The sequence below is a fragment of the Trichechus manatus genome, unplaced genomic scaffold (assembly GCF_000243295.1).
Source record: "Trichechus manatus latirostris isolate Lorelei unplaced genomic scaffold, TriManLat1.0 scaffold00129, whole genome shotgun sequence".
Taxonomy (NCBI): domain Eukaryota; kingdom Metazoa; phylum Chordata; class Mammalia; order Sirenia; family Trichechidae; genus Trichechus; species Trichechus manatus.
The window spans coordinates 3,970,999-3,986,162 of record NW_004444065.1 but is presented as its reverse complement, the minus strand read 5'-3'; the positions used below and the strand labels follow the sequence as shown (position 1 = coordinate 3,986,162).

Here is a 15,164-nt window from a genome sequence, read left to right as displayed (position 1 = left end):
CTCCGTACTCCTCCTGGCCAGCTGGCCCCCACATCGCCAGGTTCCAAGGCCCCGACGGAAACCAGCCCAGACCCCAAGACTCCTTACCGCTAGCTCAGGCCCTCACCTTGCCACATTCTGTGGCCCCAGGGGATCCAGCTTGTCACACCATAGGCCCTGCTCCAGCCCCCAGCCCCAGTCTGGTTCATGCCATAGATAAAAGACATCTCTGCCCCTTCCCCTCCCCCCCGCCCCCACGGCTGGACCTGCCCTACTGTACCACAGCTGAATGACTGCCCCTGCACACCCAGGCAAGGTGGTGAGAACTAACATGCCCACAGACGAGCAAACAAAAACCTGCCCAGCCCGCTTGCCAAGACATAACAAAACAAAACAAAAAACAGGATGAAACAACCAAATCTACAATCAATAAATAAAAAAAATATATACCTGAATGTCTCAGACATAGCAGACAATATCAAAAAAAAAAAAAAAAAAAAAGGACAAGAAGGCTCCAGTAATTTACCAAAATAAAGCACCAGATATCTGGCAGAAGAAAAGGCACTGGAAATACGTGATAGGGAATTCAAAAGTCATGGCGTGGGGAAGGAATGTGAGTCCTGGGTGCCAGCTGGTGGCAGCGCCAGCATTGGAGGGTCGCGATGAGAAAGCGATGGAGGATATAGATACACTCAACATGGATAGCATCATCCAACGGCTGCTGGAAGTGAGAGGTCCAAGCCTGGTAAGAGTGTCCAACTACATTGAGTTGGAGAATGAAATCAGGGTACTGTGCTTAAAGTCTCAGGAGATCTTTCTCAGCCTATCCTACTAGAAATTGAAGTACCACTCAAAATATTTGGTGACATCCATGGGCAATACTATGATTTGCTTCAACTTTTTGAGTACGGTTTCCCACTAGAAAGCAACTACCTGTTTCTTGAAGACTACGTGGACGGGGAAAGCAGTCATTGAAGACTATCTGCCTCTTACTGGTCTACAAAATCAAATATCTTGAGAATTTTTTCTTCTCAGAGGGAACCATAAATGTCAATAGAATTTATGGGTTTTGTCATGCATGTAAAAGAAGATACAACGTTAAAGTCTGGAAAAAGTGCACAAACTGTTTGCCAATAGCCACCATCATGGATGAGAAGATACTCTGCTTTCATGGAAGTTTATCACCAGATATTCAATCTATGAAGCAGATTCAGCAAATTATGCGACCAACTGCTGTACCAGATCAGGGTCTTCTTTGTGATTTTTTGTGGTCTGACCCTGATAAAAATGTCTTAGGCTGGGGCAAAAATGACAGAGAAGTGTTGCAAAATTTCTCCATAAGCATGATTTGGATCTTATATGTGGAGCCCCTTAGGTGATTGAGGATGGATATGAATTTTTTTTTTCAAGAGGCAGTTGGTCATTCTGTTTTCTGCACCCAATTATTGTGGAGAATTTGACAATGCAGATTCCACGATGAGTGTGGATGAAATGCTAATGCGTTCTTTTCAGATTTTAAAGCCTGAAGAGAAAAAGAAGCCGAAAGTCACTAGACCCATAACACCACCAAGGGATATGATCAAAAAGCAAGCAAAAAAATAGATGTCATTTTGACAATGCCTAGTTGGGACTTGTAACAAACACTATATAACTTTCATTTTTAAAACTGTAATGTGTACTGGTCAGCTTGCTCAAACAGATCTGTGTTTGTGGGCCCCACTTAATTTTTGATTTACCTAATAGCATTCACTGGTTGTAATAGCAAATCAAAGACTCTCTCCATTCCCAAGTGTTTTGTTTTGTCTTTTAATTCTCTATTCCTTTTGCAAACAACTTTTAATGATGGTGTTAAAGCTGTACACCTCAGGGCAGTTTATCCTGCCTAGGGGTAAATATACAACTGATATTTATTTATTTTTTTTAAGTTCAGTACAACCCATAAGTAGTGTAAATGCTACTTTTCTTTAGGGTGTAAAGAGAGTCCTAGGGTGCTCTGAATCTGAACATCGTATTGTCATAAAATGCATACTGTCGATATAAACCACTGGGAACAATTTTTTTTTTAATTTAAAAAATTTGTCTCAAAGGGATTGCTCTATTTTGTCATTATCTTTTCATGTACAAACTATTTTTTATTACTATCAGGATTAGGAGTAACTTTCAACCTTGCCAGCATCACTGGGATGATGTACATTTAATTAAAGCACATGTTTCCTCTATCATATACCTAAAATAATGATTAAAACTACTATTTTAAATGTTTATGACTCTTTCCTAAAGCCAAAGTTTCTGTTGAAATACATATTGACACAACCCTGAAAATAGACAGTGGCATGGTTATGTGCACATGCCACATTTTGAGGTTTCAAAAACATGTTTTTGTGAGACTTCCTGCAAAATGGCACTCTAGGCAGAAGCTCCATGCCGTCCCTCCACAGGAAAGATCCAAAAAACTAAGCCAAACAGAGAACACAGCAATCCTGAACTCCTAAAACATTAAATGAAGAGATAAAGAACTCAGCCAAGCATCAAATGGAGTGAGAAAACTGACAGAGAACGAAGAGTGAGAAGAGATTCATACAGAGGTCCCCTATCGGCTAACGCAGCCTGGATCCGCCATTTTGGACTCCTATCGGAGACCAGCAAACAGGGGGTACGAGAAAGCAGCTTCATGGAGCTTCCAGCAGGAGACAAAACAACCGGTAATTTGCAATATACGCTTTCCCAGCCCCCACCCTTCTTCACCCCCACTCGGCCTCCTTTGCCTCCCCCGGCTACAGTCTCTTGTCCGGGAGGCACCAACTGCTTGGATTCCACCCAACCAAACTGGCCGGCTCTCTGAATGCTATTTGTTGGCTACTGGTGTTGCTTTTTTCCACTTCTTTTGATTTCTTCCTTATCTCTCACCAACTCCCCCTCTTTTCGCTCAAATACCTGGCTCTGTGCACCATCTTTGCTTCTTTCTGAGGGGCTGCAGAGCTCCGTTCGAGTGTGGAACTGCTTCCTGGTCTGGGCTGCCACACTGGTGGGATCCCGGGGCTTTTGTTTGTTTATTTGTTTTGAATTGTCTGTTTTCTTTTCCTTTTCTTGAGTTGGGAGCCCCTTCTGGCCTGGTGGTGCTGCAGGGCTTGGGACCAACCCCCTCCGCTTGTGCAGATGCACAGAGGGATCCCTGAGGGCATTTCTTTATTCCTGAGACTTTTTTTTTTTCTGTTTTTTGGGGGGCTTTTCTGATTCCTTTTTTTTTTAAATTATTTTGTTTTCTTTTCCCTCTTTTTCCCTTTTTGCCTTTCTTAATTACTCAGTTTCTCGTCTCTCTATACCTTCCTTCTCTTCCTGTCCCCTTAATAAATGTCACTGAGTGACAATGCTATCCCTTCTAGCCAGGCTGTACTTCAACACCTGGGAACAACTTCCCCAGACCTCATAGCCACACGGGTGGGATGCAAAGGAGCTTTGCTGTTCGTTTTCTTTTCCGATTTTTATTTATTCATTCTTTTCTTTTTTTTTTTCTTCTTCCCATTTTTGTTTTTCTCCATTTCATAGTCTCTCATCTCTCCACTCCAACAGCAAGCTCCCCTAGCACTGTTTTTTGTTTGTTTGTATGTTTTTTGACCCTGTTCCTCTCTCCTTGCTACCATATCCATCTTAGCTCCACACATAACAATTTTTCCCCTACATCCTGCCTACCTGCACTGTGTGATTAACATCACACCACCAAACAGCACAGGCACTACCTACTGAAACCTGCCCGGCACTGATTACCGACCTGCTCTTGTGGATGCAGTAAGTGCCACAAACTACCTGCCCCAGTAACTCCTCTTCAGCTAGAGCTGCCCTACTGTACCATATCTGAGTGACTGACAGTGCCAACTGGAGAAGGAGGAGAAAAGTATCATGCTCACAAATCAGCAAGCACCAAAGAACACACAGCCTGCCTGTTCAGACATAGCCAAATAAAAAAAAGGACAAAACAAACAAATCTACAATCAATAAAAATAAAAAATAAAAACTACTGAATACCCCAAAGGAAGCAGACAATATCAAAACATTTTCAAAAACAGGACAGGATGGTTCCAGTAGGCGTCCAAAATAAAACACCAGATGACCTTCCAGTGGAAGAAAAGGCACTAGAACTGCCTAATAGGGCATTCAAATCTCTAATACTAAGAATTATCCAAGAGTTGATGCAAAAAGCAGACAAAAATGAGGAAAAAATAGACAAATTCATGGAAAAGACAGAAAAATTCATGGAAAATACAGAAAAAAATTGGAAGAATTCCGGAAAATAATGCAGGGAGAAAATGCCAAAATAAATTCACAATTAGAAATTATACATAGACAACAATTAGAAATCCAAAAGATAAACAACAAGATTTCAGAAATGGACAGTGTCACATAAGGGCTGAGGAGCAGATTTGAGAGGGTGGAAGACAGGATCAGCAGAATAAAGACAAACACTTGGATACAACTCTGTTTGAGGAAAACTCAGAAAAAAGAAGGAAAAATGAAGAGACCCTGAGAGTTACGTGGGATACAATCAAAAGCAAAAATCTGTGAGTGATTCAAGTTCGAGAATGGAGGAGAAAACAGAAAACACAGAGAGGATCATTGAAGAACTGCTGACAGAAAACTTCTCCAATATCATGAAAGATGAAAAGCTGGCCATCAAGAAGCTCAATGAACCCCATATGGGATAGACCTCAAAAGAAAATCACCAAGGCATAGCATAATCACACTCGCCAAAACAAAAAAAAAACAAAAAAATCCAGAGAGCAGCTCATGAAAAACAAGAAGTCACATACAGAGGAGAAACAATAAGACTAAGCTCAGATAATTTGGCAGAAACCATGTGGGCAAGAAGGCAATTGGACGACATATATAAAACCTTGAAAGAAAAAAATTGCCAGCCAAGAATAATATGTCCTGCAAAAAACACATTCAAATATGATGGTGAAATTAAGACTGTACCAGACAAAAAGAAATTAAGGGACTATGTACAAACCAGACTTACAAGAATTATTAAATGGAGTTCTTCGATCTGAGAACAAACAACTTCAGCTGAATCTAGGACGCAGGATTCTACCAGCCAGATACCAATCTAGGAAATTATAGCTCAAGGACTATCCAAAGCCAAAAGAAATACAACAGGAACTCAGAGCAGTTAATCGGTAAATGACAACAACATCAGAACAATAAAAGAGGTAATAAATGGTGTAGGTATAGAACCTTCTAATGGAGAGGAAGGCAAGATGATATCAAGTAATAATAGACTGCTTCAAACTTAGAAAGATAAGGGTAAATTTCATAGTAACCACAAAGAAAGTTAACAAACATACTCATAAAAATAAAGAGGAAAAACATAAAATCTCAGTAAAAACAAAACCTACAAAAACAAACAAAAAGAAAAAAAATTCCACAAACAAAAGTAATTCAGCACAGGAGAGGAAGAAGAGCAAAGAAACCATCAGCACCACAAAAAAAAAGCACTATAACATAACGGCAACAAACTCACATCTATAAATAATTACACTGAATGTAAACGGACTCAATGCACACATGATTATTAAATTGATGCAGAAAAGGCATTTGGCAAAGTCCAACACCCATTCCTGATAAAAAACTCTCAATAAAATAGGTATAGAAGGGAAATTTCTCAACATAATAAAGGGCATCTATGCAAAAGCAATGACCAGCATCATTCTTAATGGAGAGAGGCTGAAAACATTCCCCTTGAGAACAAGAATAAGACAAGGATGCCCTTTATCACCACTCCTATTTAACATTGTGCTGGAAGTTCTAGCTAGAGCAATAAGGCAAGAAAAAGAAATAAAGGGTATCCAAATTGATAACGAAGAAATTAAACTGTCCCTGTTTGCAGGTTATATGATACTATACGTACAAAACCCTAAAGACTCCATGAGAAATCTACTGGAACTAATAGAAAGATTCAGCAGAGTAACAGGATACAAGATAAACATACAAAAATCTGTTGGATTCCTATAAACCAATAAAGAGAACAAAGAAAAGGAAATCAGGAAAACAATCCCATTTATAATAGCCCCTAAAAAGATAAAATACTTAGGAATAAATCTAACCAGGGATGTAAAAGACCTTTACAAAGTAAACTACAAAACACTACTGCAAGAAACCCAAAAGGATCTACATAAATGGAAAAACATCCCATGCTCATGGATAGCTAGACTCAACATTGTGAAAATGATCATTCTACCCAAAGCAATTTACAAATACAATGCAATCCTGATCCAAATACCAACAACATTCTTAAAAGAGATGGAAAAACTAAGCATTAACTTTATATGGAAAGGTAAGAAGCCCTGAATAAGTAAAGAACTACTGAAGAAGAAGAATAAAGTTGGAGGACTCACACTACCTGAACTCAGAAACTGCTATACAGCTACAGTAGTCAAAACAGCCTGGTAGTGGTACAACGACAGAAACATTGACCAGTGGAACAGAATTGATGACCCAGATGTAAATCCATCCACCTACGGTCATCTGATCTTCGACAAGGGCCCAAAGTCCATCAAATGGGGAAAAGACAGTCTTTTTAACAAATGGTGCTGGCAAAACTGGGTATCCATCCACAAAAAAATGAAACAGGACCCATACCTCACGCCATATACAAAAACTAACTCAAAATGGATCAATGACCTAAATATAAAGCCAAAAATGATCAAGTTCACAGAAGAAAAAATAGGATCAACTCTACAGGCCCTAATACACAGCATTAACAGGATACAAACCATAACCATCAACACACAAACCCCAGAAGATAAGCTATATAACTGGGATCTTTTAAAAATCAAACACCTATGCTCTTCAAAAGACTTCACCAAAAGAGTAAAAAGAGAACCTACAGATTGGGAAAAAATTTTTGGACAGTACAAGTCAGACAAAAGTCTAATCTCCAAAATGTACAAGAAAATCCTACACCTCTACAACAAAAAGACAAATAATCCTATTAAAAAATGGGCAAAGGAAATGAGCGGACACTTCACCAAAGAAGACATTCAAGCAGCCAACAGACACATGAGGAAATGCTCGTGATCACTAACCGTTAGAGAAATGCAAATTAAAACCGCAATGAGATACCATCTCACCCCGGCATTACTAGCACAAATCAAAATACTGGAAATAACAAATGTTGGAGGTGCTGCGGGGAGATGGGAATTCTTATGCACTGCTGGTGGGAATGTAAAATGATACAACCATTTTGGAAAATGATATGGTGCTTCCTTAGAAAGCTAGAAATAGAAATACCATACTATTCAGCAATCCCACTCCTAGGAATATATCCTAGAGAAATAAGAGTCATCACTCAAATAGACATATGCACACCTATGTTCATGGCAGCATTGTTCACAGTAGCAAAAAGATGGAAGTAACCTAGAAGCCCATCAACAGATGAATGGATAACCAAATTATGGTACATAAACACAAAGGAGTACTATACCATGAGAGAGAACAATGAGGAATCTGTGAAGCATCTCATAACATGTATGTAACTGGAAGACATTATGCTGAGTGAAATAAGTCAATCACAAAAGGAAAAATATTGTATGAGACCTCTATTGTAAAAACCCACGAAAAAGTTCACACACAAAAAGTAACAATCTTTGCTGGTTACTAGGGATGGGAGGGGTGGGGCCGAGGAAATACTAAATAAGCAATAGATAAGTGGTATCTTGGGTGAAGGGTGAGACAGTACAACTTGTACAAGGAAAGGTCATTTAAGCTCCATAGACACATCCAAACTCCCTGAGGGACTGAATTGCTGGGCGGGGACTGTGGAGACCATGGTCTCAGGGAACATCTAGCTCAATTGGCATAACACAGTTTATACAGACAATGCTCTACATTCTACCTTGGTGAATAGCGTCTGAGGTCTTAAAAGCCCGTGAGCAGCCATCTAAGATATTCCTCTGGTCTCATCCCTTCGGGAGCAAGGGCGAATGAAGAGAACAGTATACAAGGAAAAGATTAGTCCAAAGGACTAATGGACTACAGCTACCAAGGCCTCCACCAGACTGAGTCTAGTACAGCTAGATGGTGCCCAGCTACCACCAATGACTGCTCTGACTGGAATCACAACAGAGGGTTCTGAACAGAGCTAGAGAAGGATATAGAACAAAATTCTAACACACAAAATATGACCAGATTTACTGGTCTAAAGGAGACTGGAGAAAACCTGAGAGTATGGCTCAGCAGTGAAGTCACTTCCGAGGTTCACCATTTCAGCCAGGGAGTGGACAGCCCCATAAAACCAAATGGGACTAATATCACACAGCAGTACAGGGACAAGGACTAGAAGGCAGAAGGGGACAGGAAAGCTGGTGGCAGGGAACCGAAGATTCAGTAACGATAGTGTTGTTGTGTTGTGAGGTTGTTAACCATTGTCATAGGGCAACATGTGTACTACCCATTTAATGAGAAACTATTTTGATCTGTAAACCTTCATCTAAATTGAGAATAGCAGCACAACTGGAAAAGCGTAGTCGACGTCACTGAACTCTGCATGTAGAAATTTTTGAAATGGTGTATTCTTGGCTATGTATATTTCACCAAAAAAAAAAGGTCAAGAAGGGAGAGGGTTGACATGTCATGGAGTTGTTAACCAATGTCATAAAACAATATGTATACCACTGTTTAATGAGAAACTATTTTTTCTGTAAACCTTCACCTGAAGTACTAAAAAAAAAAAAAAGGGAGAAAAAAAAACAGGTTTTTGTTTTGAAGAGCAACCAGTAAATTAGTACTGTGTAAGCTATTAATGATTGAAATTAATAACATTTTCTACAATTCCATATAACCTATTCACTAAGTAATCTTTTTACACTAGCATCAGGGCTAAACTGTCTGTTCAGAAAGCTTCAAACTACAGAAATAATGCTGTTCTATATGAGTGACCAATAAAGCTTTCTTTGTCCTATGTTCTTTATTCTGCAGTGAAGTTGAGGCTTATAAGACAAAAGAAATGAACTAAGTTACTATCCACCAGTTTATACAAAACTCATAGCATCTATAACTTTTTTAAACTATGATCTGTTAAAATGAAATATAATAATATAATAATACCATGTGGTGAAAATGAATTTAGACTTATTAAATGAAGAACTTGTTAAATCCTCTCAGTGTCTAATTATCAGCACAATACATACAGGAGAACTGTTGATGGCAGGTTGAATAGATTTTAATGAATAAATTACTCTGGAAACCTCAAAAAGAATAAAGGGATAAAATTAAAATGTTAGCCTTACAAACCAAATAGAAAGAGAACAGCAAAAGCAGCTCACAGCCACAAGAAGAAAGGAAATAATAAAGATAAGAGCAAAAATAAATAAAATGGACAATAGAAAGAATAAAAAAAAAAAAAGTTGATTCTTTGAAAGTATCAACAAAATTGACAAAGTATTGACCAAGTTGACAAAAGAAAAACAGGAGAGGAAGCAAATAACCCAAATATGAAATGAGATAAGAGAGATTATAATAGACTCAACTGAAACAAAATGAATCATAAGAGAGTACTATGAAAAACCATACTCCAGTAAATTTGAAAACTTAGTGGAAATGGATAAATTTCTAGAAACACACCACCTACCTAAAATAACACAAACTGATGTAGAAAATCTGAACAGATCCATACAACTGAAGAGATTGAGAATGTAATAAAAAAAAGTCCTGGCCAAGATGGCTTCACTGCAGAATTCTACCAAACATTCAGAGAGGAGTTCACATCAGCACTACTGAAACAATTTCAGAACATAGAAAAGGAAAAAATACATCTGAATTCATTATTTGAAGACAGCACAACCCTGATACCACAAAAAAAGAAAATTACAGACCAATATCTTTCATGAATATAGAGGCAAAAATTCTCCACAAAAGTATAGGAAATAGGATTCAGCATCATACCAAAAAAATAATACATCACAACCGAGTGGGATTCATAACAGGTATGCAAGGATGGTGCGACGTTAGAAAATCAATCAACGTAATCCACCACATAATAAAACAAAAGTATCACATGATCATCTCAATCGACACAGAAAAGGCATCTGATTATATCCAACACCTATTCTTTTTTTTTAGCCAACGACACGACGTGTCAACACTCTCTCCTTCTCAACCTTGGGTTCCTCATTGCCAGCTTCCTTGTCCCCTCTTGCCTTCTCATCCTTGCCCCTGGGTTGTTGTGCCAATTACTCTCATTTTATTTTACGGACTTATCTAATCTTTGGCTAAAGAGTAAACCTCAGGAGTGACTGCAGTACTGAGTTAAAAGTGTGTCTGCGGCTATACTCTCAGGGTTTCTCCAGTCTGTCAGACCAGTGAGTCTACTCTTTTTTGTGAGTTAGAATTTTGTTCAATATTTTTCTCCAGCTCTGTCTGGGACCCCGCATTGTGATCCCTGTCAGAACAGTCGGTGGTGGTAGCTGGGCACCATCTAGCTCTACTGGACTCAGTCTGGTGGAGGTTGTGTTACTAGTGGTCCATTAGTCTTTTGAACTAATCTTTCCCTTGTGTCTTTGGTTTTCTTCATTTTTCTTTGCTCTTGATGGGGTGAGACCAGTGGAGTATCTTAGATAGCCACTCACAAGCTTTTAAGACCCCAGGCGCTACTCACCAAAGTAGGATGTAGAATATTTCTTTATAAACTATGTTATGCCGATTGAGCTAGATGTCCACTGAGACGATGCTCCCCAAACTTCAGCCCAGGAAACCAGTTCCTCAGGGAGTTTGGATGTGTCTATGAAGCTTCCATGACCTTGCCTTTGTCAAGTTGTGCTGGTTTCCCCAGTATTGTGTACTGTTTTACTTTTCACCAAAGTTACCACTTATCTATTGTCTATTTAGTATTTTTCCCTTCCCACACTTCCCGTCACTCATAACCATCAAAGATTGTTTCTTTCTGTGTGTAAACCTTTTCATAAGTTTTTATAGCACTGGTTTCATACAATATTTGTCTTTTTGTGATTGACTTATTTCAGACAGCATAATGCACTCCAGATTCATCCATGTTGTGAGCTGTTTCACAAATACATCAATGGCACTGAAGGAGGTAACCAGTTGGGATAGGGAAAATCCTGGCAGAAGTGAGCTGAAGTATCTCCGGCTGAGCAACCATGGCTCATTGCAAATTGGTGGAAGCCGCATAGAGGGAAGAAGTGTGAAGGGTGGGAAAGCGTGTATCTCTGGTTGCCAGGTGCTCTGTCTCCTATTGGGAGCTCCATGAAGTTGCCTTCCCATACTCACTGTTTACAGTCGTTGGTGGCTGAGACCCAAGACTCTTAATCCAGATGGTGGTGAGCTGCTGTCTCTCTGGCCGAGCGACTGTGGCCCTTGGAAAGTGGTGGAGGCCTCATACAAGGAAGAAGCGTTGGGGGTGGGAAAGTGTGCATCCTTGATTAGTGGGTGCTCTGTCTCCTGTTTGGAGCTCTGTGAAAACGGCTTCTGTTACTCCTTGTTTGCACTCGTTGGTGGATATAGTGAAGACGGCAAATCTATGCCACATTACTCGGTAGGGGACCTCCACTCTATATATCTCCTCGTTCTCTGTTCGTGGTCAGTTTCTTATTCGTTTGGTGCTTGATTGAGTTCTTTAACACTTCATTTGACGCTTAGGATTCCAGGTTGTTTATATCTGTTTTGCTTAGTTTTTCTGGTCTTTGCTGTAGAGGGATGGCATGGTGATCCTGTCTATAGTGCCATGTTGGCCTCAGCACCCATTCTTGATAAAAACTATCAGTAAAATAGGAATAGGAGGGAAATTCCTCAACATAATAAAGGGTATGTATACAAAACCAACAACCAGCATCATTCTCAATTGAAAGAGGTTGAAAACATTCCACCTCAGAAGGGGAACAAGAAATGGATGTCCTTTATCACATTCCTATTTAACATTGTGCTGGAAGTCCTAGCTAGAACAATAAGGCAAGAAAAATAAATAAAGGGCATCCAAATTAAGGAAGAAGTAAAGCTATTCCAATTTGTGGATGATACAATACAATATATACAGAACCTTAAAGACTCCACAAGAAAACTACTGGAACTAGTAGAAAGATTCAGCAGAGTAGGAGGATATAAGATAAACATACAAAAATCATTTGGATTCCTATACACCAATAAAGAGAACTATGAAAAGGAAACCAAGAAAGCAACACCATTTATAATAGCCTCTAAAAAAATAAAATACATATGAATAAATCTAACCGGGAAAATAAAAGACCTATACAAAGAAAACTATAAAACACTACTGCAAGAAACCCAAAGAGACCTGCATAAATGCAAAAACATACATGCTTATGGATAGGTAGACTCATCATTGTGAAAATGTCGATTCTATCCAAAGTAATCTACAAATACAATGCAATCGCAACTCAAATACCAACAACATTCTTTAAAAAGATGAAAAAACTAATCATTAATTTTTTTATGGAAAGGCAATTTTGGAGAGGTTGCAGGTTGATTGGAACTCTTATGCACTGCTGGTGGGAATGCAAAATGGTACAACCTTTTTGGAAAACAATATGGCACTTCCTTAAAAAGCCAGAAATATAATACCATATGATCCAGCAATCCCATTTCTGGGAATATAACGTAGAGAAATGAGAGCCATCAAATGAACAGACATATGCACACCCATGTTCATTGCAGCATTATTCACAATAGCAAAATGATGGAAACAAGCTAAGTGCCTATCAACAGATGAATGGATAAACAAATTATGGTACACACACACAATGGAGTACTATTCAATGATAAAGAACAATGATGAATCTGCCAAGTATCTTAAAACAGATGAATCTGGAAGGCACTATGGTGAGTGAAATAAGTCAGTTACAAAAGGTCAAATACTGTATGAGACCACTATTATAAAAACTCAAGAAAAGTTTTATACACAGAAAGAAACAATCTTTGGTGGTCATGAGGGAGAGGATGAGTGAGGGAAAAACACTAACTAGATAGTAGATAACTGGTAACTTTTGTGAAGGGTAAGACAGCACACAATACTGAGGAAGCCAGTGCAACTTGACCAAAGCAAAATCATAGAAGCTTCAGAGATACATCCAAACTCCCTGAGGGACTGAGTTACTGGGCTGGGGAACATGGTCTCAGGGGACATCTAGCTCAATTGGCATAACAAAATTTATAAGGAAAATGTTCTAAATCTGACTGTGGTGTGTAGTGTCTGGGTCTGAAAAGCCTGCAAGCAGCCATCTAATATACATGTACTGGTCCCATCCCATTTGGAACAAAGGAGAATGAAAAAAACCAAAGACACAAGGGAAAGATTAGTCCAAAGGACTAATGAACCACAGCTACCACAGCCTCCACAAAACTGATCCCAGAACAACTAGATGGTGCCTGGTTACCACCACTGACTGCTCTGACAAGGATCACAATACAGGGTCCTGGAGAAAGCGAGAGAAAAATGTAGAACAAAATTCAAATTCACACACCAAAAAAAGACCATGTTTGCCGGTCTGACAAAGAATGGAGAGACTCCAAGAGTATGGCCCGCGGACAGCCTTTTAACTCAGTACTGAAGTCACTCTCGAGGTTCACCTTTCAGCCAAAGATTACACAGATGTAGAGGGCAAACACTACTACACGCGAGGAATGTGTTTCATAGTTCAATCAAGTATAAGAGAGTAAATGGGCACACCAGCCCCAAAGCAAAGATGAGAAGGCAGAAAAGGTTAGGAAAACTGGACGAATGGAAACAGGCAAACCAGGGTGGAGAAGGGGAGAGTATTGACACCTTGCGGAGTTGGTAACCAACGTTACAAAACAATTTTTGTATTAATTGTTTAAAGAGAAACCAATTTGCTCTGTAAATTTTCACCTAAAAAGCACAATAAAAAATTTTTTTTAAAAAGAGACGAGATTTTATTTACTTAAACTCAGTGCACAATTTTGTCCTATGCAGCACAGACATATATTTTCCCAAAGAGTTTATTTCCTGGGGTGGATAGGGGGGCTTTTATATAAAACTTTATACCAACAGCAATCATGCAACTATACAGCATCATCTATGTGATCTCAACCTACAAAACAACGTGATGGCTTAAATCCATCTTGTTGTAAACGTAGATAAAAATTAGCACAAACCACTCATTTTTCTATTGATATCTATGGCATTACCTAAGAAACTAGAATGGCTAAGAGGTACATTGCTGAGCCATATTAGTTTTGACACGATTGGTAGGTCCTAACTTTAACAAGTGTTGGAAATAAATGAAGAGAAATTAATGTTCACTCTAAAACATTCCTTCTGTACTTTCCAATTGTAGTGGTTGCTCATTCCTGTATCTTGAGATTGGCCTGCTAATGCCTTGTAAAGATTGATGATAGAAAGATATTCGATAGTGTCTTGGATTGAATTGTGCTCCCACAAAATATGTGTCCACTTGGCTAGGCTACAATTCCTAGTATTGTGCGGTTGTCCTCCAGTTTGTTACCTGATGTAATTATAGTATGTGTTGTAAATCCTAGCCTCTATGCTTGTGGTTATGATCCCATTTGGGAGTGAGTTGTCCATTATGTTAATGAGGCAGGACACAACCTACAGGATTAGGTGTATATTGAGTGAGTCTCTTTTGAGATATAAAAGAGAGCAGTGAGCAGAGAGGAGAGGGACCATCAAGAAGGAAAAGCCAGGGGTACAGCATGTCCTTTGTACCTGGGGTCCCTATGCCGAGAAACTCATGGACTCAAGGGAAGATCAATGACAAGGAACTTCCTGCAGAGTGGACAGAGATAGAAAGCCTTCCCCTGGAGCTGGTGCCCTGAATTCAGACTTCTAGCCCCCTAGAAAGTGAGAGAATAAATTTCTGTTTGTTAAAGACATCCACTTATGGTATTTCTGTTATAGCAGCACTAGATAACTAAGACAGAATTTGGTACCAGGAGTGAGGTGCTTCTCTAATAGATATCTATAATGTGGAAGCAGTTTTTGAATTGAGTAATGGGTAGAAGCTGGATAAGTTTTCAAGTGCCTAATAGTAAAAGCCTAGATTACCTTCAAGAGACTGTTGTGATAATACTAGTATCAAATACATTTCTAGTGAGAGCTCAGAAGGAAGTGAGGAAAGCTGAAACACCAGAGATGGTGCAGACAATGAGAAGCAGCAGCAGAGAAATGGCAGCAGCAGAACTAG

The 15,164-nt window shown here is 39.2% G+C and overlaps 1 pseudogene; it reads left to right on the top strand.

Annotated features, from left to right (window-relative positions):
* Positions 1-652: 652 nt before the first annotated feature.
* Positions 653-8,909, top strand: LOC101352740 (serine/threonine-protein phosphatase PP1-gamma catalytic subunit-like; annotated as a pseudogene).
* The last annotated feature ends 6,255 nt before the right edge of the window (positions 8,910-15,164 follow it).